Source organism: Bubalus kerabau, chromosome 4 (assembly GCF_029407905.1).
Source record: "Bubalus kerabau isolate K-KA32 ecotype Philippines breed swamp buffalo chromosome 4, PCC_UOA_SB_1v2, whole genome shotgun sequence".
Lineage (NCBI taxonomy): Eukaryota > Metazoa > Chordata > Mammalia > Artiodactyla > Bovidae > Bubalus > Bubalus kerabau.
This window is the reverse complement of record NC_073627.1, coordinates 163,932,697-163,953,304: the sequence shown is the minus strand read 5'-3', so window position 1 is coordinate 163,953,304 and position 20,608 is coordinate 163,932,697. Positions and strand designations below refer to the sequence as shown.

At 41.0% G+C, this 20,608-nt stretch overlaps 1 pseudogene; it reads left to right on the top strand.

Moving 5' to 3' along the window:
* The first annotated feature begins 8,614 nt into the window (after window positions 1-8,614).
* On the top strand, window positions 8,615-9,579 carry LOC129651053 (olfactory receptor 13F1-like; annotated as a pseudogene).
* Window positions 9,580-20,608: the final 11,029 nt, after the last annotated feature.

Below are 20,608 nucleotides of genomic sequence, written 5' to 3'. Positions count from 1 at the left end.
ATGGAAAAGGGACAGGTAACTGTCTGAAGCGACTTAGCAGCAGCAGCAGCAGTGCCTCAGATTAGAATATATCTTAAATGTATTACCACCCTGAGTTCCAAGGGTGTATGATATTGTCAGAGATTGATTGTTTTCCTAGCTTGACTCCATGGACTTAGATCTGGTCCTTGGAAGTGATCAGGTGTAACCCAAGGTAGTTTCCATCAGCCATGGCACAAACAGTACTATTTGAGGGTGCTGTTAGGAAATATGATGCCAATAGTTTGTGTGTGTAACATCCTGTGGTGTTGGAACATAATGCCCCAATGGAAACAACCTTGGAGTGGTGACCATATCTTTCAATTTGCTCAGAACTAATCTAATTAATACCAGCTGATACAGTGCAATTAGTAATTACTCATTTCATGTCAATAGTGTCCTAGTTTGGATCATCTAATTTATGGGCACACTAAACAGTAGGGCCTATTTGAGACAATGTAAGAATCAGTGTCAGACTTTATTTTTTTGGGCTCCAAAATCACTGCAGATGGTGATTGCAGCCATGAAATTAAAAGATGCTTACTCCTTGGAAGAAAAGTTATGACCAACCTAGATAGCATATTGAAAAGCAGAGACATTACTTTGCCAACAAAGGTCCGTCTAGTCAAGGCTATGGTTTTTCCAGTGGTCATGTATGGATGTGACTTGGACTGTGAAGAAAGCTGAGTGCCGAAGAATTGATGCTTTTGAACTGTGGTGTTGGAGAAGACTCTTGAGAGTCCCTTGGACTGCAAGGAGATCCAACCAGTCCATTCTGAAGGAGATCAGCCCTGGGATTTCTTTGGAAGGAATGATGCTAAAGCTGAAACTCCAGTACTTTGGCCACCTCATGCAAAGACTTGAATCATTGAAAAAGTCTCTGATGCTGGGAGGGATTGGGGGCAGGAGGAGAAGGGGATGACAGAGGATGAGATGGCTGGATGGCATCACTGACTCAATGGACGTGAGTCTCAGTGAATTCCGGGAGTTGGTGATGGACAGGGAGGCCTGGCGTGCTGGGATTCATGGGGTCGCAAAGAGTCGGACATGACTGAGCGAGTGAACTGAACTGAAATGAAGAATCAGATTCCAGGGGAGTGATAGGCATAGCAGATCATAACAGTGTGATAGCAGTGTCCTGACGGGGAGGAGGTGGACATATATTCAGCACATGTGAGATACTCCCAGGGACTCTTCAAGTTAATTGGGAAGGTTGTTCATCATATTTGGAGATAGTTGACTAGGAAAACATGCTACAAGTTAGATTTTGAGTTGTCACTGAAAATTATGTAATGCCTATCTATAATAATAACTTTGTATGGATCTATGAACATTCAGGCAGTAATTCACTAGAATAGTCATTATTTCTGGCAGCTCCTATTAGGATACTAATACTGTATCATCTGTTTATTTAAAAAGTGTTATTTTCTTCATTATAGAGGGACTGAAAATCAACTCATCTAAAATGATATGTAAGCATTAAATAACAAGTAACATATATGAGCCCCAAACAAAGAAACTTTGTTTTCCCACTGAAAATGTTAGTTTTTCATCAGAAATTCACTTTAAAAAATAATTAAAATATTAAAAAATACAATTTAATAAGTTATATAATATTTAGTTATCACTAAATATGTCTATATTTTCCATGTTGTAAATACATATTTCTAGAGGAGCCTGGTTGCAGTCCATGGGGTCGCTAAGAGTCGGACATGACTAAGCGACTTCACTTTCACTTTTCACTTTCACACATTGGAGAAGGAAATGGCAACCCACTCCAGTGTTCTTGCCTGGAGAATCCCAGGTATGAGGGAGCCTGGTGGGCTGCCCTCTATGGGGTCGCATAGAGTTGGACACGACTGAAGCTACTTAGCAGCAGCAGCAGCAGCCTGTGTTATACTCAGTAGTTTCTGTCTCCCACTTGCCTGCCATATATCCTGCCCCACTCAATGCCACTGGTAAGCCCTCATTTGTTCTGTTTGTTGTTGTTCAGCTGAGAAGTCACATCCAACTCTTTGTGACCCCATGAACTGAAGCACGTCAGGCTTCCTTGTCCTTCACTGTCTTCTGGAGTTTGATCAAACTCATGTCCACTGAGCTGGTGATTCCATCCAACCCATCTCATCATCTGTCGCCCCACTTTCCTTCCATCCTCAATCTTTCCCAACATCAGGGTAGAGGGGAGATCTAGATCTGTGAGTCTTCTTCTTTTCTGTTACATTCACTAGTCTGTTGTATTTTTTAGGTTCCATGTATAAGTGATATCATATCACTTTTTTTTCTTTGTCTGACTTGTTTCACTTAGCATAATGCCCTCTGAGTCTGTCCATATTGCTGCAAAAGGCAAATCTTTTTATCTAAGTGTAAGGTCAGATACTACACAAAACCTAGAGGAAAACATAGGCAGAACACTCTTTGACATAAATTGCAGCAATAATTTTTTTGGATATGTATCTTAAAGTAAAGGAAATAAAAGTAGAAATAAAAAAATGGGGCCTACTTAAATGTAAAGGCTTTTGCACGGTAAAGGAAACCATCAGCAAAATGAAAAGACCGCTTAGTGAATAGGGGAAGACATTTGTAAATCATATGACCAATAAAGGATTAATATCCAGTATATAAATTAATCATACAGCTCAACCTCAAAAAAGAAAACTGCTGATTTGAAAATGAGCAGAAGAACTGAATAGATATTCTTCAAGAGAGGAAATGCAGATGGCCAACAGGTATATGAAGAGATGTTCAACATAGCTAATTATCAGGGAAATTCAAATCAAAATCATAATGAGATATCACCTCCCACATATCAGAATGGCTGCCATCAAAAAGAACATAAATAAAAAATGTTGATGAGGATGTAGAGAAAAGGGAACGCTTGTACACTGTTAGTGGGAATATAAATTTGTGCAGCCACTGTGGAAGACAATATGGAAATTTCTCAAAAAATTAAAAATAGAACTATCATATGACCTAGCAATTGTACTCCTGGATATACATCCAGAAAACATAAAAACATTAATTGAAAAAGATATGTGCACCCAATGTACATAGTGGCAATATTTGCAATAGATAAGAATGCATATTGTCATCCTGCTTATTTAACTTATACGCAGAGTACATCATGTTAAATGCTGGGCTGGATGAATCAAAAGCTGGAATCAAGATTGCTGGTAGAAATATCAACAACCTTAGATATGCAGATGTTACCAATTTAATGACAGAAAGCAAAGAGAAACTAAAGAGCTTCCTGATGAAGGTGAAAGATGAGAGTGAAAAAGCTGGCTTAAAACTCAGTATTCAAACAATGAATCATGGCATCTGGTCCCATCACTTCATGGCAAATAGATAGGGAAAAAAGTGGAAACAGTGATAGATTTTATTTTCTTGGGCTGCAAAATCATTGCAGATGGTGACTGCAGCCATGAAATTAAAAGGTGCCTGCTCCTTGGAAGAAAAGTATGACAAACCTAGACAAGTATAATTTTTTTTAAACAAATTAGATTGCTTCTGAATGAGTCAGGATATGAGGAGCTAAGGTTCTAGAGAGAGAGTTAAACCTACCAAGACATTCTCTTCTGAACTGAAGGGAGGCCAAGTTTCTGAATTAAGGAAGTTAAATGATCTCAACAGATATAATTCATTTACCAATGAAACACTTGCTAATTTTTAGGCTTCCCAGAGTAAGAGTGCTGGAAATTGAGCAAAAGGAGGTTAAATATGTTAGGTTAGGTTTTATCAGTCCCACAGTGGGTATGAGATAAAAATTGAAGTCCATTGACTCTTGAAAGGGAAATCTCCCTTGTACAAACTCCAGGTTCTCAGTTTGGAACCTAGAGGGATAAATCTAAAATAGGAGATGAAACAGATTTTTGGCCAAGTTCTACAAAGTCTGAAATCCATCTCTACCTTGTCTCAGTGACTCTTTGGATTAAAGCAGTCTTTCTCAATCTAGGCTTGTATCAAAGGATAAAGGAAATTCTCTTTGTATAAATAAAACATCATCCAGAGATTATATGTTTTTTATGTATGATAACTGGTAAGATATAATATCGAAAGATGAAAACAGATGATTGAAAGTCTCTCAGGATGATCCAAATATAGAAGTTACCAGACCTATTTGAAAATAACCAGTGTTAACATGTACCTTTACATACATTACAAGATGACGAGTTCACTAGAGCATTTGATATTATATTAAATCATCAAGTAGATATTATGGAGCTGAAAAATACAGCCAGAATGAGGAACTAGAGATGGATTTACCACACTTAGATGCAATTGAAGAAAGGCTTAGCAAATTGAAAGGTTAATCAGTAGAAATATCCGGACTGATGTATGGAGAAAAAAAGGATGGAAAATACAGAAAGGAGTGTAAGAGCTTGTATGGGTCATGTTGGGAAAGATTAGCATGTATAGCTGAACACTGAGGGGCAGAGGAAAGAGGGGAAATGGGGTAGAAAAGAAATTGGCTAATACTGAATGATTTTCTCAAGCTTATGAAAGACATCAAGACTTAAACTCAAGAAGATCTGTAATGTTAAGAAGGGTAAATAAAAAGAAAGCCTCATTTAAGAATCTCTTTGTAAAATTTTAGAAAACCAATAATAAAAATAAATATAGTCAAAGTAAATAACAGACATTTTTCCTCAAAGAAGTAGAGCCCAAGAAAACCAGAAAACAATCTAGAGCCCAAATCTCACCTTGTGGCCATTTAAAAGTGGAATAAGAATGTTTTATCTTCTATTACTCTGATAACTGAGATAATTGTAGAGATTGCTGAAAAGGAATGGGTCACATTACAAGCTCAGAGGCTACTTGGGATGGCATCTCTACAGTTCTATTAATTGCAATGTTTGCTATGTAGTTCAAGGGCCATCTGCAGAGGGATGGAATAGGCAAATAGTGCCCTCTAGTTCTACTTGCACAGATATTTCTCAAGAATCAGGCCTTTTACTTAGCCAAGTGCCTTGAAATAATCACAAAAATTTTACTACTGTTTTTTTTTTTTGTTTTTTTTTTTTTGCCCTGAATTTCTTAATTGAACGTGGAGAATTACACCCAGGAGAAATGGAAACTTTCTTAACTTCTTTAGGTTTCAGAATAACAAAGTTAAATTGTTTTGGGGGTTGGAAGGTCCCTAAAGCAGTAGAAGACTTTATTAGTGAAGTTCTAGGGATTGCCCTTTGGAAAATTTTGGAGAAAATCATAGGGGGTGATTTGGGCAGAACAAATCTTCATATCATTATTTCTCTTAAGAAATTATTAAACAGTTTTTAATTAACATGAGCTGTGTATGCTGACACAGTGAGTCAGGCAAGATTTGTGTTGATTTTTTGCAAACTAGGAACATCCATGTCCTTTTCTAGTATAATCTTCTGAGTAAAAATACCTCTGCACAACCCACTTTAATATAGTTTTCATAGAATACTATCAAAATTGCAAGTTTTAGAATCTTTTACTCTTTTGAGCACTACACTGGACTCTCAAGAAAGACTTTGCTGAAGATCACCTTTAAATATTGAAGCACACTAACCAAAAGTGAAGATGTGCATTCCGTGTGCTGAGGTAAATGGGAACAGACATTAGCCATCTCCTTCTGTAATCTCAAATTTACAAAATTTATTAATATATCTTAGCTATGCCAGGAAACCAGAATAAAGATATTTACTTTAAAAAGAAACACTAGTTGGTAGGAAAAATATTGAGATGAAGAAATGAGTTTTGAAGGTGGGATAAAACTTTTGACTATGTGTGTTCCAGAGTTTCTCATTTGCCTAGACAAGTCATTGAACTCCCTCAAGTATATGTCAACTATTTTTTTGCATTTAAAATTTTTTATTGATATATAGTTGATTTACAATATGTGTCAGTGTCTAGTGTATGGCAAAGTGATTCAGTCAAATATATCCACATATTCTTTTTCATTATGGTTTATTATAGGATTTACATATATTATAGTTCCCTGAATTATCTGTCAATTTTAAAATGAGAAGGTTGGGTTAGGAGTTTGGAGTCTATTTTGGCTCTGACATTTAGAAAGAAAGAGAGGGATTTGTTGAAAAAAGCTTAATTATCTTAGCATTGTAATCAGAAATCATTTTAGAGAAAGAGAAAATATAAAGTGACTTGGAGTAGGTGAGACCCTGACAAAGATCTCATATAAGAATGAGGGAATGAGTGGGACTCCGTCTGGATGAGAAAAGGTGAAGACTTCATTGTTTTGTTTCGAAAAGTAGACAGAAGAGCAGGTGAAGGGAGAGGGAACACGAGGGCCCAGAGCCAGAAAAAGAAAACTGAGTGCTGGGTGGGGAAAACCCAATGGAGAAACCCTCAGTGGAGTGGAGGTATATTCTGAGGTATGTTAGATATCCACTAATATCTAAAGTGGATGTTAGAGACCAGACGTGTCTAACTTTTGCCTTTCTGGAAATGATTGGTAAAGTGTTTCATTTTCATACATGGATTGGAGGTTGAAATGTTAATAAATTTTGAAAACTGTGCTATGTTTTACAAATCTGAGCCAGTGTGGGCCAGCACTGCAGCAGCATAGAGGCAATTATGCTTCAGGAGAGCAGGGAGAACATGAAATCATAAACCACTATTGTGATTCTGTGAAACATTAAAGCGATCATGGAATTGGGGTAATGGAGGGAGAATAAAGCAAGTTAATCTAGATCTTGCAAATCTGCACAAGATAGAAGCTATTACCCTTCAGTTGTGTCCAACTCTTTGGGACCCCATGGATCATAGCCCATGAGGCTCCTCTGTCCATGGCATTTTCTTGACAAGCATACTGGTGGGGGTTGCCATACACTCCTCCAGGCTTTCTTCTTGTCCCATGAATCAAACTTGTGTCTCTTGCATCGCTTGCAGATTCTTTACTGCTGAGCCACCAGAGAGCCGGTAAAATCACGTTTCAAAGAGGTCAAGTGATTTGCTAAATTTTGCATGCCAGTAAATAGCATGGTTGGTTTCAGAGCCTAAAATCTCACACTCTGATAGTGCTCTAATTCCTTACAGAAGATGACATTTTGGAAAGTTTTTCTTCGTCTTCTAAGAGCACAAGTGATCATTGTCTTTTTCACATCTCACCGAATATCAAATACTTAACACTAAGAGCTAATCATTGTGTTTCTTAATTCAACTGGTTACTTTAAGATCAGAGAAATTTGTAGATGTATATAACAAGTCAGAGGTCTTCAGGCTTTTATGTTGACACAGAGAACCAAAGTGAAATGCATTTATCTTAACACATATCAAAAACTTGCCATGTTCAAAGCAGCCATGTGTAATTAAAACTCTTAAACATGACAGTACTTTGCTAGTGTTGTGAGGAACAATGTCTTCACAAGCTCAGGGTCCACTGCAGTGGCAATAGGGATTTGCATATCTGGGTATGCTGCTGCTGCTGCTGCTAAGTCACTTCAGTCGTGTCCGACTCTGTGCGACCCCAGAGACTGCAGCCCACCAAGACCCCCCGTCCCTGGGATTCTCCAGACAAGAGTACTGGAGTGGGGTGCCATTGTAGTCAGTGTGATATACTTGAACAACATAACTGTGTACGAAGAATGAAGCTCTGCTTATGATTTATGGCATACAGTTTTGATAACTAATTGAAATATTCAAGAAAGTTAAGATTAGAGCCAGGAAGGAAAGGTACTTCAGGTAGATAATTGCATATTAAAATATATAAAAAATAAATTTGCATGCTAAGAATGTGGACCCACAGAGTGGTTGTTTTAGACCAGAAGGTAGAATTAGAGTGTTGGAAGATGAGATCAGAGAGGTAGGCAATGATGAGAATGTGAGGCTTGTGTAATTTGTGACTGAATTTGTTTGAACTCTATTTTGAAAGACAGTGGTTTTCAAACATACTTCCATATGTAATCAGATGTGACATATATTGTAAATAATTTGCTTCACATTATGAATTACTTACCTTTGTAATAAAGGATGGGTTCAAGATTATTCCATAGTCACAAATGCCTTCTTGAAGACAGATATCACATAGTGTTAGAGTGAGTGGACTCTTGCTGATCTCCTGTTTATATTCCTTAGTGTGTGGCATTTCCATCTGTTTTTTTTTTCCCACATAATTTGAAACTTTTGGGGGTGCAACCAAAACCTTCCTGTTTCAACTTTTACAACCACAAAAAAATGTTTCTTTGCCCAGAAACTTCTTCTGATCTTTAACTTCACCTAGGCCAGTTCATATTTTGATTAAAACAAATCTCAAAATATCTTACTAAGCAATACCCCTGACAGAGGTTAGCATTTGTCTCTGTGTTTGCCTAGTATCTTGGGGCATATGTATACCATGTTATTGTAACTTTTAATTTACTTGAGTGTGTCTTTTATTTGATTTTGATTTGCCTGAGAGAAGAACTTTTATAACCTCACTCTAGATTCTCAGTGCCTTAGAGTATATTCAGTATATGTTGGATGAATGAGTGAATATTGCTAGTAATATTGGAAGGCAACGCTCCCTTTAAAGTTCCTCCAACAAAAACTCCTTGAAAAGTTGGTAGAGTGTAAATTTTAAACATAGGCCATGTATACTTTTATTCACTATTCCAGATGAACAAAGAAGAATAAAATGGACAAGACAAATGCAACAGTCATTTCTAATTTTATTTTTCTGGGATTTACTCTGTATCCCAAAGTTGAAATCACCATATTTGTGCTGTGCCTGCTGATGTACTTGATCACCTTACTGGGTAATAGTATTCTGATCTCGGTTAGTGTCCTGGATTCTCACCTACACACACCCATGTGCTTCTTCCTCAGCAACCTGTCATGTCTGGACATCTGGTATACTTCTTCTGCCCGGACTCCAATGCTGGCAAATTTTATTTCAGGGAAGAACACCATCTCATTCTCAGGGTGTGCTGCTCAGATGTACTTCTCTCTGGCCATGGGCTCCACTGAGCGTGTGCTCCTGTCTGTGATGGCGTATGACCGATATGTAGCCATCTGCAAGCCCCTGAGATACCCCGTCATCATGAACAAGAAGATTTGTGTTCGGATTGCAGCTGGCTCGTGGGTGACGGGCTCCTTCACTGCCCTGGTGGGAACTGTGTCTGTTGCAGCCGTCACTGTGTGGAAGTGGTGTCATCGATCATTTCGCTTGTGAGATTCTGGCCGTCCTGAAACTGGCTTGTGTAGACACTTCCAAGGCGCAGTTAATCATGCTGGTGATCAGTGTACTTCTTCTTCCTATGCCAATGCTCCTCATTTGTATTTCTTATGCATTCATCCTCTCTAGCATCCTAAGAATCAGCTCATTGGATGGTCGAAGCAAAGCTTTTTCAACATGTTCAGCCCACCTGAGTGTAGGTTTTATTCTATGGGACAGCTCTCTCCATGTACCTGAAGCCATCAAATATAGATTCACAGGAAATAGATAAATTTATAGCCTTGGTATATGCTGGCTTAACCTCCATGTTGGATTCTATCATTTATAGTTTACGGAACAGAGAAGTGAAAGTGGCTGTGAAAAAATTGCTGGTTAAGAACTCTCTCTGTGCTCTTTCAGTCTCTAGTAGCAAAAAATATCTGTAAATATTAAGGGATATTTAGTGCTTTTTATATATATCAGGAGATAATTGGGGTAGACACTCATTTTTAAATGTGATGTGTAATTTTCTAAGTCTCTTCTTTGACTAAAGCCTTCCTCAGCGATCAATGCAAAGAAATAGAGGAAAACAATAGAATAGGAAAGACTAGAGGTCTCTTCAAGAAAATTAGAGATACCAAGGGAATATTTCATGCAAAATGGGCTCGATAAAGGACAGAAATGGCATGGACCTAACAGAAGCAGAAGATATTAAGAAGAGGTGGCAAGAACACACAGAAGAACTGTACAAAAAAGAGCTTCACGACTCAGATAATCACAATGGTGTGATCATTCACTAGAGCCAGACATCCTGGAATGTGAAGTCAAGTGGGCCTTAGAAAGCATCACTACAAACAAAGCTAGTGGAGGTGATGGAATTCCAGTTGAGCTATTTCAAATCCTGAAAGATGATGCTGTGAAAGTGCTGCACTCAATATGCCAGCAAATTTGGAAAACTCAGCAGTGGACACAGGACTGGAAAAGGTCCGTTTTCATTCCAATCCCAAAGAAAGGCAATGCCAAAGAATGCTCAAACTACCGCACAATTGCACTCATCTCACATGCTAGTAAAGTAATGCTCAAAATTCTCCAAGCCAGGCTTCAGCAGTACCTGAACCATGAATTTCCAGATGTTCAAGCTGGTTTTAGAAAAAGCAGAGGAACCAGAGATCAAATTGTCAACATCCGCTGGATCATCAAAAAAGCAAGAGAGTTCCAGAAAAACATCTATTTCTGCTTCATTGACTATGCCAAAGCCTTTGGCTGTGTGGACCATGATAAACTGTGGAAAATTCTGAAAGATATGGGAATACCAGACCACCTGATCTGCCTCTTGAGAAACCTATATGCAGGTCAGGAAGCAACAGTTACAGCTGGACATGGAACAACAGGCTGGTTCTAAATAGGAAAAGGAATACGTCAAGGCTGTATATTGTCACCCTGCTTATTTAACTTATATGCAGAGTACATCATGAGAAAAGCTGGGCTGGAAGAAGCACAAGCTGGAATCAAGATTGCCTGGAGAAATATGAATAACCTCAGATATATAGATGACACCACCCATATGGCAGAAAGAGCAGAGGAACTAAAAAGCCTCTTGATGAAAGTGAAAGAGGAGAGTGAAAAAGTTGGCTTAAAGCTCAACATTCAGAAAACGAAGATCATGGCATCTGGTCCCATCACTTCATGGCAGATAGATGGGGAAACAGTGGAAACAGTGTCAGACTTTATTTTTGGGGGCTCCAAAATCACTGCAGATGGTGATTGAAGCCATGAAATTGAAAGACGCTTACTCCTTGGAAGGAAAGTTATGACCAACCTAGATAGCATATTGAAAAGCAGAGACATTACTTTGCCAACAAAGGTCCATCTAGTCAAGGCTATGGTTTTTTTAGTGGTCATGTATGGATGTGAGAATTGGACTGTGAAGAAAGCTGAGCGCTGAAGAATTGATGCTTTTGAACTGTGGTGTTGGAGAAGACTCTTGAGAGTCCCTTGGGCTTCAAGGAGATCCATCCTAAAGGAGGTCAGTCCTAGATGTTCATTGGAGGGACTGATGCTGAAGCTGAAACTCCAATATTTTGGCCACCTCATGCGAAGAGTTGACCCACTGTAAAAGACTCTGAGGCTGGGAGGAATTGGGGCAAGAGGAGAAGGGGACGACAGAGGATGAGATGGCTGGATGGCATCACGGACTCGATGGACATGAGTTTGGGTGAACTTGCGGAGTTGGTGATGGACAGGGAGGTCTGGCGTGCTGCGATTCATGGGGTCGCAAAGAGTCGGACATGACTGAGTGGCTGAACTGAACTGAACTCAACTGAATATGCTGAGTGTGCTATATCTAGATGATGGAAAAACAGTGAGGTTTCTATATATATGTATCATTTTAATCTTCTGCAGCAAATATGTCTAACAAAACATATAATAAATATTATTTTAAAATATACAATGTTTGACCCTGTTTATAAGAGAGGTCTTTTTAATATGATTAAATTTACTTCAGTGTAATTATTTCTCCCAGCAAACCAAATGCTTGTAAGCAAGCATTTCCTTGAACAATGCTAATTTTTTTTAAAACATTAACTAATCTTTTTTTATTTTTTCACATATTTATTTATTTTTGGCTGCACTGGATCTTATTGCTATGCTCAGGCTTTCTCTAGATATAATGCATGGGCTTCTCATTGATGTGGATTCTCTTGTTTTGGAGCATGGGCTGCAGAGCGTGTGGGCTTCAGTAGTTATGGCACACCGGCTTAGTTGCCCCATGGCATGTGGGATATCCCTGGACCAAGGACAGAACCTGTCTCCCCTGCATTGGCAGGTGGATGCTTAACCACAGGCCCAACATGGAAGTCCTAAAAAAAAAAATTTTTTTTTGAAAGGGGAATTCCAGCCAGTTTCTACATTTGCAGTAATCACAGTGATTCAACAGTAACAGAGTGAATTTATTCAATGGTCCCATACACTGAGCATCCAATGTCCATGCCTTTAATCCTCATTTGTTGCTGTTGTTCCGTCACTCAGTTGTGTCCAACTCTGTTACCCCAGGCACCGCAGCATGCCAGGCTTCCCTGTCCTTCACTATCTCTCAGAGTCTGCTCAAACTCATGTCCACTGAGTCAGTGATGCCATCCAAGCATCTCATGCTCTGTCACTCCCTTCTCCTCCTGCCCTCAATCTTTCCCAGTATCAGGGTCTTTTCCAATGAGTCAGTTCTTCCCATCAGTTGGCCAAAATGCTTGTTGTCCAAAGGACTCGCATGAGTCTTCTCCAGCACCTCAAATGATCTAGAAAAATAATTAGGATGAAATTATTGCCATTTTAACCATCTCCTGAACGTGCCTTGCTTTATTTTAGAAAACTCATTTCCAGATTTCCTGCTTTTGCTTAGAAGGTAAGAGAGCAGGCTGACCAAGAAATGCATCCTGGCCTAGGTCTCTAGCTAGGAACTGGGGTTTGTTTTGTGGGGTGAGAAGGTGGAGCTCTGCAGAGCCTTTGTGTAATTATGACTTTATAGGGTAGTCACGGGTCTAGAACAAGCTTGACTTTCGGCCAAAGCACCTCATGTTATTTTCAACTATTATAAAAGGAAATGAAAGGGAATAAGATGTAGTGTTCTGGTGCTATACTCTGTTTTTTAAAAGCAGGATGGTTATGCAGAGTCTTTGAGCACAGCACAAAGGTTTTCTTATTTATTTATTTATTTCCTCCTCCTATTTATAGCCAGATCAAATTCTTGAGAAATCTAGGTAAGGGGCCGAAGTTGAGGTTAATTGGTGTTAAATCCAGGAGAACTGGAGGAAGCCAGGAAGATGGAAGAAGTGGATGGGGCTGCAATCAGTAAAACCGGCACCCTCCTCCTGCAGCACACCCCTCTGAAGTGTAACCCACGGCGCTTTGTCTTCAGTCAGTCCCTCCCGCTGGCCCCACGAGGACAGGAGAGCGATCAGCTTTGCCCACTGAGCACAGGGGTGGTTGGCCCAGTTAATCTGCCCTGTGTTAAGAAATTGGGCCTGCAGCCCAGCACACAGGGCACCAGACCCATTCATTCTGCGTGTTTTGGAAAAAGTGGCTGAGGATGACAGTCCAACAAATACCAAAGCTGCTTCTGTTTCCAGACTCATTCCTGAGTGCATTTTCTTTTCAAGTATAATCAGGCTCCCTCCTGATTGCACTTTGTCTCAGATTGCATAATAAACATGCTTTTGTTGAAAAAATTGCTTTGCATTGTCACTTCTGAACTATGTTGATAATATCCTATCTGACATAGCAACAGAGTTTGGTTTTTTGTTTTTATTTTCACTCAAGAAGGGTTCTGTCTTCAAAAGACAGAAGAATGACCTGAGAAGTGTCACTCTTTTGGAGGCCAACGCTAAGGTGAAGGGTATTGCAATATCCAGGGAGAGGAAAATTCTAAAAGATGAACTTCAGTAAGATACTTTTGAGCATATTTTCCATGGGGTTTTAGTAGATGAAAAAGATCCAAATATGGAGAAGGAATGGCAGCCCACTCCAGTATTCTTGCCTGGGAAATCTCATGGACAGAGGAGCCTGGTGGCCTACAGTCCATGGCATCACAAAGAGACAGACACAACTGCAACTGAACATCAACAATGCACAATCAGGCAGATTGTGAATTGGGGAAACACTGCTTGATGGAAATGTGGAATAAAATGGAGAGCGAAGTGACCTAGCAATATGGAGCATAGAGTTTTGGAAGAAATTAAAAGTGTATAGAATAATAGTTGCAAATATTCAAACAATAGTCTGTGGCTAAAGGAAAAAAAGAAAAACATCCAAATAAAGAAAAGCAAGTATTTGTAAAAACAGTTAAAGATCAAGCTTCTGAAATTCAGGTGACAATGATGCTGAGAGTTGTAAGCTATGAGGTCTTCATCACAGAAATCTTCTTCCTATCACCAGGGTGTGTATAGAAGGAGAAAAGCCCATGGGGATATTGGCTTACATGAATTAGGGGAATCTTAGATTGATTTTACGGCAGTGCCAATTAGTAGAAGCCCATAATCCACAGGCGGTTTCTCAACAAGACTTGGTTCACATGACTGTTCAGATTGCCTGAGGAATGAGCTGTCTGTCCAGTAGGGAAGTCATCCACCAAGATGTGGCTGTTAGGACCTGTATCGCTGAGGATACACTTCAAGTTAAGATCGCAGACAATGCCGTCTGCAGAGACTTGTTCCCCGTGGACTATGTCATTGCCTGGGGGACAATGAAAACAGGCAGATTTGGTGGATGGCCCTTGAAAGTCTGGTTAATAATTAGTTCTCCAGTGCCAGTGACCTGTGGGCCTTCAGAGTGATGCTGTGGGAGCTAGCTTTTGACTCAGGGCCAAATGCCCTACGTGGACATGGACCCCTTTGACATGGCAGCGGGCCCTAAAAGACGGTTACTGCGCTGTCCTGAGGACCTGTTTGCTGTGCTGGCTTGTTGCTGGCCCTTCAATCTGGAAGGGAGAGCTCAGTTCTAGCAGCTGGTCATGTATAGCCACCTCTGCCATGTCCTGATGATTACAGATGAGTCACTAATTGCACCACATGTTCAGCTATATATCTTGAAAGAAAAAGATCAAAGAATTTGTGCACCTGCCTTAAAACCACCACAGGTAAATACTATTAATAATCTTGTTTTTTCCTCTTAACATTTTTAAACACTTTTTTCCAACATTTTTTCATTTCATTAATTATTTTGCTATGTTACTTTTGATAACTCCCTAACATACTGTATGGGTCTAACACCAGTAACTTAACCAGAATCCCATTGGGAACATTTTAATTATTTTGAAGTTTTTGACATTTGAAGAATACTACAAAAACATTTTGTCACATAAATGTCTATATGTGTCTTAGTCACTCAGTTGTGTCCAACTCTTTGCAACCCACCAACTGTAGCTTGCCAGGCTCCTCTGTCCAGGGGATTCTCTAGACAAGAACATTGAAATGGGTTGCCATTCCCTTCTCCAGGGGATCTTCCCAACAGGGATTGAACCCAGGTCTCCTGCATTGCAGGCAGATTCCTCACCATCTGAGCCAGCGGGGAAGCCCAAATGTCTCTATAATCCATGATTATTTAACAAGGCTAATAGGTAGACTAAAATCCTCATTAGTGTGGAAATGGTTTCAGCAACTCAGAGGATGGAGCAAAAGCCAAGAGCTTAATAAGACATTGTCTGGACACTCTCCAGGGAGGGAGGGGTGGAAATCCTGGGAAGTGGTTTGCATCAGGAAGATTCCAGACTCCTGTGGGACCGTAGCATAATGGAGGACAGAGACAGCTGTCAAAGCCAGAGGCCTTTTGCTGTGATTCAGCAGGGAGAGCATGAGGTGTGCCCGAGGGGACAGAAAAGACAAAAGAAACCAGAGGAAGAGCAGTCAAGTGCTGAGACATGGTAAAACCTGAGTCTGAGGAGTCAAGAAAAAGCAGGCCAAGATGACTCAGGACCCAGGAAAGGGATGGGTGAAAAGTCACTTCATGTTCTTGTGGAAATCTATTCCAAAAACTGAGTTTTGTATTTTCTATTTGTCCAACTCAAACTATTGCAGGATGTCAAAAAATCTTTAAAAGTTTATATGTATTTAATGAAATTCCATAGAGTGAATGTTTAACATCCAGGCAGAGAGACTGTGTGCACCCTGCTTATCTTTACTACTGGGGACAAATTTCTGGCCTTTAATCCTATTATCTTCAGTTTATAAAATGGACATGACATTTTTCAGGTTTGCTTAAAGTTTAAGTTTTTTGAGCAAAGATTGTGGGCAACTTTGCTTAAAGGCTGTTTGGTTAACAGGGCTTTTCAGGTGGTGCTAGTGGTAAAGAACCCTCCCTGTCAATGCAGGAGACCTAAGAGATGCTGGTTTCATCTCTGGGCCAAGAAGATCCTCTGGAAGAGAGCATGGCAACCCACTCCAGTATTCTTGCCTGGCGAAGCCCATGAACAAAGAAGCCTGGTGGGCTAAGGGCCATAAGGTTGCAAAGAGTTACACATGACTGAAGCGACTTAGCATGCAGCAAGCACAAATGGTTGACACGCCTTAGAAGGGAGAGGTTGGCTACTGCCCTGTAGGGACTAGAGGTTGTCCCCTGCCGATCAGGGCCGTGTACTCACATTCTAGGCTTCTTTCCTCCAAAAGAGACTTTGTTTCTATTCCAGAAGAAAATACAGGATATTTCTTACTGAGGAGGAGAGCAGGAGTTGATGTGTCAGCCATCTATTTAAGCTCTGAGTTTCATAACCTGGAATTGATGCATAAACCCCACTGCACATACAGGTACACGTGCCTCTACCCTCTCCCGCTTGGGGAACCAGGGCTAAGTGTACTCGGCAACGAAACAGTCTGATCCTTGATCCAGAGATCTCACGATGGGATGGTGTGTGCACAGTTGGCTAGCACGTATGTTTGTATGCATCCATATGCAGTTGTATACTGGTATATACACACTACCCAGGTGAACATGCACACTCATAAAGACTCACATAAATAATGTGGTAAGGTAACTCACTAACTCACAAGTAGGGTCTCAGACCTGTCAGATTTTCAGATAAAATACTGAGAAATGGATCAACAGAAGCAGTGGGATGTCTCAAGATCAGGCTAAAAGGATGGTGACTCCTCCCCAGCTCCCACACCCCACCCATCCCCACCGCATTGCTCACTTTCTCTGTTGAAACAAGCTGCCATGTTTTGCTCAGCCCTATGGAGAGGCCTGGGCTTCCCTGGTGGCATTGGGGGTAACCAACCCGCTTGTCATTGCTAGAGACCTAAGAGATGCCAGTTCAATCCCTGAATCAGAAAGATCCCCTGGAGGAAGGCATGGCAATCCACTCCAGCATTCTTGCCTGGAGAGTCCCATGGACAGAGGGAGCCTGGTATAGGGTCGCAAAGGGTCTGACACAGCTGAAGCGACTTAGCATGTACACACACACATATGGAGAGGACTGGGCTTCCCTGGTGGCTCAGCCGTGAAGAATCCGCCTGCCAATGCAGGAGACTTGGGTTTGATCCTTGGGTTGGGAAAATCTGCTGGAGAAAGAAATAGCAACCCACTCCACTATTCTTGCCTGGAGAATTCCACGGACATAGGTGCCTGGTAGGCTACAGTCCACGGGGTTTCAAAGAGTCTGACACGCCTGAGTGACGACTAAACAGTAAATGGAGAGGCCCACATCACAAGGACAAAGGACAGCCTCCTGCCAACTGCCCCCAAGAACTGAATCCAGCCCCACCTCATGTGTAAGCTTGGAAGCACGTCCTTTTCCATTCAGGCCTTGAAGGGACCACAGCCTCAGTCTGGTGAGACTCACTATCAGAGAACCAACCTACACTGAACCATTAGAAATGGTGATGTAATAAAGGCTGTGACAAACCTAGACGCCGTTTTAGAAAACAGAGACATCACTTTGCCGACAAAGACCCGTCTGGTCAGCGCTATAGTATTCCCAGTAGTCGTGTACGGATGTGAAAGCAGGACCATAAAGTAGGCTGAGCACCGAAGAACTGATGCTTGTTTAACCGTGGTGTTGGAGAAGACTCAGGAGAGTCCCTTCAACAGCAAGGAGATCAAACCAGTCAATCTTGAAGGAAACCAACCCTGAATATTCATTGGAAGGACTGATGCTGAAGCTAAAGCTCCAATACTTGGCCACCTGATGGGAAAAGCTTGAAAAGACACTGGAAAAGACTCTGATGCTGGGAAAGATTGAAGGCATGAAAAGAAGTGGTCGACAGGATGAGATGGTTGGATGGCATCACCGACTCAGTGGACATAAGTTAGAGCAAACTCTGCGAGATGGTGAAGGACAGGGAAGTCTGGCATGCTGCAGTCCATGGGGTCACAGAGTCGGACATGACTGAGTGACTGATCAACAACACTAAGGCTGTAGTGTTAAAACTCTATGTTTTAGGTTAATTTCCACTAATACGTGCTCTTACCTATCCTGTAAAACTGCTCAGATGCATCCCATATGTGAAATGTTAGTCGCTCAGTCATGTCCGACTTCTTGTGACCCCATGGACTGGGACTTGCCAGGCTCTTCTGTCCATGGGATTCTCCAGTCAAGAATACTGGAGTGGGTTGCCATTGCCTTCTCCAGGAGATCTTCCAGACCCCGGGATTGGACCTGTGGCTCCTGTATTGCAGGCAGACTCTTTATCATGTTAGCCACCAGGGAAGCTCAAGTCTGTTGATTATATAATATTGCCCCTAACACCCTCACCCCACCCCCAACCCCCCGCCATCCCTCAGCTTCTCATAAAGTGTTAACAGACACAAAAACAAATGGAGGCCCAGTCAGTCTTCTCCATTCAAGGACAACTTAGGTGATCTGATATAGGGGTCTCACACAGGCAACACTGCTTCTCAAGAATTTATTTTCAAGTAATTATAAATTCACTTCTTCCTCCTGATTTGTGATCTAAAATATTTTTCTTCCCACTCCTGATGTAATATGTTCACAGGCAGGAGTGGGGGCAGTCAGGGGGTGTGCAGCTCTGCACAAGCACCTTTGCTCTGGGAAAGGGGACAGGGCTGGGACCACGGGGCTCCCCCAGGAAATCTAGGTGGGTGGGGGATCCTACCCTAAGGTCCAGGGGAAGGGAGTTGTGTCTCCATGAGGTTGCAGGGCTGAGCCACCAGACCCACTGTGATGAGGATGCAGAAAGGACAGCAGGGACAGAAGGGGAAGGTGGCCCCAGAGTGGCAGGAGGCTCACAAGTGAGGGGCCACTGAAGAACCCCAGCAAGCAGGGCCCCACCAGCCCTTCCCAACAGCTCTGTCAGAGCCAGTCTGCAGCTCCAGGGAGCCCAGCAGGCCCAGACAGGACTCAGAGACACCACAGTGGGGAGGCTGTGCAGGAGCCTGACCAGGCTGGGGCCTCTCTCCCAGGGGAAGAGCGGGGAGGAGGTGACAGACGAGGGGCTGTATTCAGGTCCCCCAGGAATCTGGCATCTGGAAATCTTGAGTCAGAGCAGGAGACACACCCATGCAAGATGAGCCTGAGGCATAAAGGGAGAAGGAAGGAGTGGGTCACACAGCAAGAACACACCCCTGTACCCTTCACTCAGAACTGCTCCAGAGAACCAGAGGATGGGGAAAAAACACACACATGCCTCTTTTTATATAAAATTACATATTTAATTTGGTCACAAATTCATAAAATTGTATATTTCATAACCGTTTGATAGTTTTTATACTTTTTATAATATTCCACATTTGTCAAAATGTATAAAACTATATATAAAATTATAATATTTGTATATAACATCACATATTTAATTTAGTCACAGTCATAAAATTGCATATTTATATAAAATTGCAAAATGTTTATGTAACTGCCATGTAATTTGGTCACAAATTCATCCAATTGCTTATTTATATAAAATTATAAAATTTGTATATAACATTGCATATTTAATTTGGCCACAAATTCTTTAAATTGCATGTTTATAGAAAATTGCAAAATTTGTATATAACACTGAATATTCAATTTGGTTCAAAATCATAAAATTGCACATTTACATAAAATTATTTGTATATGACATTGCATGTTTATTAATTTTTTTATATTTAATGAATTTTAATTATCCAATTTTTAGATGAGATATAGTATTATGGTTGCTTTTTTATTTTTTAATTTAAATTTATTTTAATTAGAGGCTAATGACTTTACAATATTGTATTGGTTTTGCCATACATCAACATGAATCCACCACGGGTGTACACGTGGACATATATTAAAATTGGTCACAAATTCATTACTGAGGAGAAACCTGAACAGGCATCCAGTCTTCAAGTAAAACTTTAAATTGTCACATTTGCACTGGCATAAAGCAGTAATGCTTCCCGGATGGCTCAGCAGACAAAGAACTCGCCTGCAGTGCCGGAGACACAGGACACGCGGGTTCGATCCCTGGATCGGGAAGATCCCCTGGAGTAGGAAATGGCAACTCACTCCAGGATTCTTGCCTGGAGAATCCCATGGACAGAGGAGTCTGGCAGGCTTAGTTCACGGGGTCGCAAAGAGTCAGACACGACTGAGCGACTAAGCACCCACCGGGAAGCAACAAAGGAGTCAAGTTTCACGTTTCTTGAAGGTTCTCATTAGTAAAACACACAATAAATGGGTACAAATGAATACACATGACAAATACTGACAAGGCTGATACTCTAGATGGGCACTCAAGGAAGTCTTCTGAGAAAGGGACAAGTGACCTGACACTTGACTATGTATTTTTTTAAACTGTTTTACAAATGCACATGCTTTTTGTAACATATAGGTGACAGTTTCAAATTTTATTGTATCTTATTTATTTTAGCTGTGCAGACTCTTCACTGCAGCACACAGGCTCCTCTAGCTGTGATGTGCAGGCTCTACAGCACATGGGCTCAGTTGTGGAGCACATGCTTAGTTGTGGTATGTGGGATCTCAGTTCCCCAACCAGAGACTGAACCCGG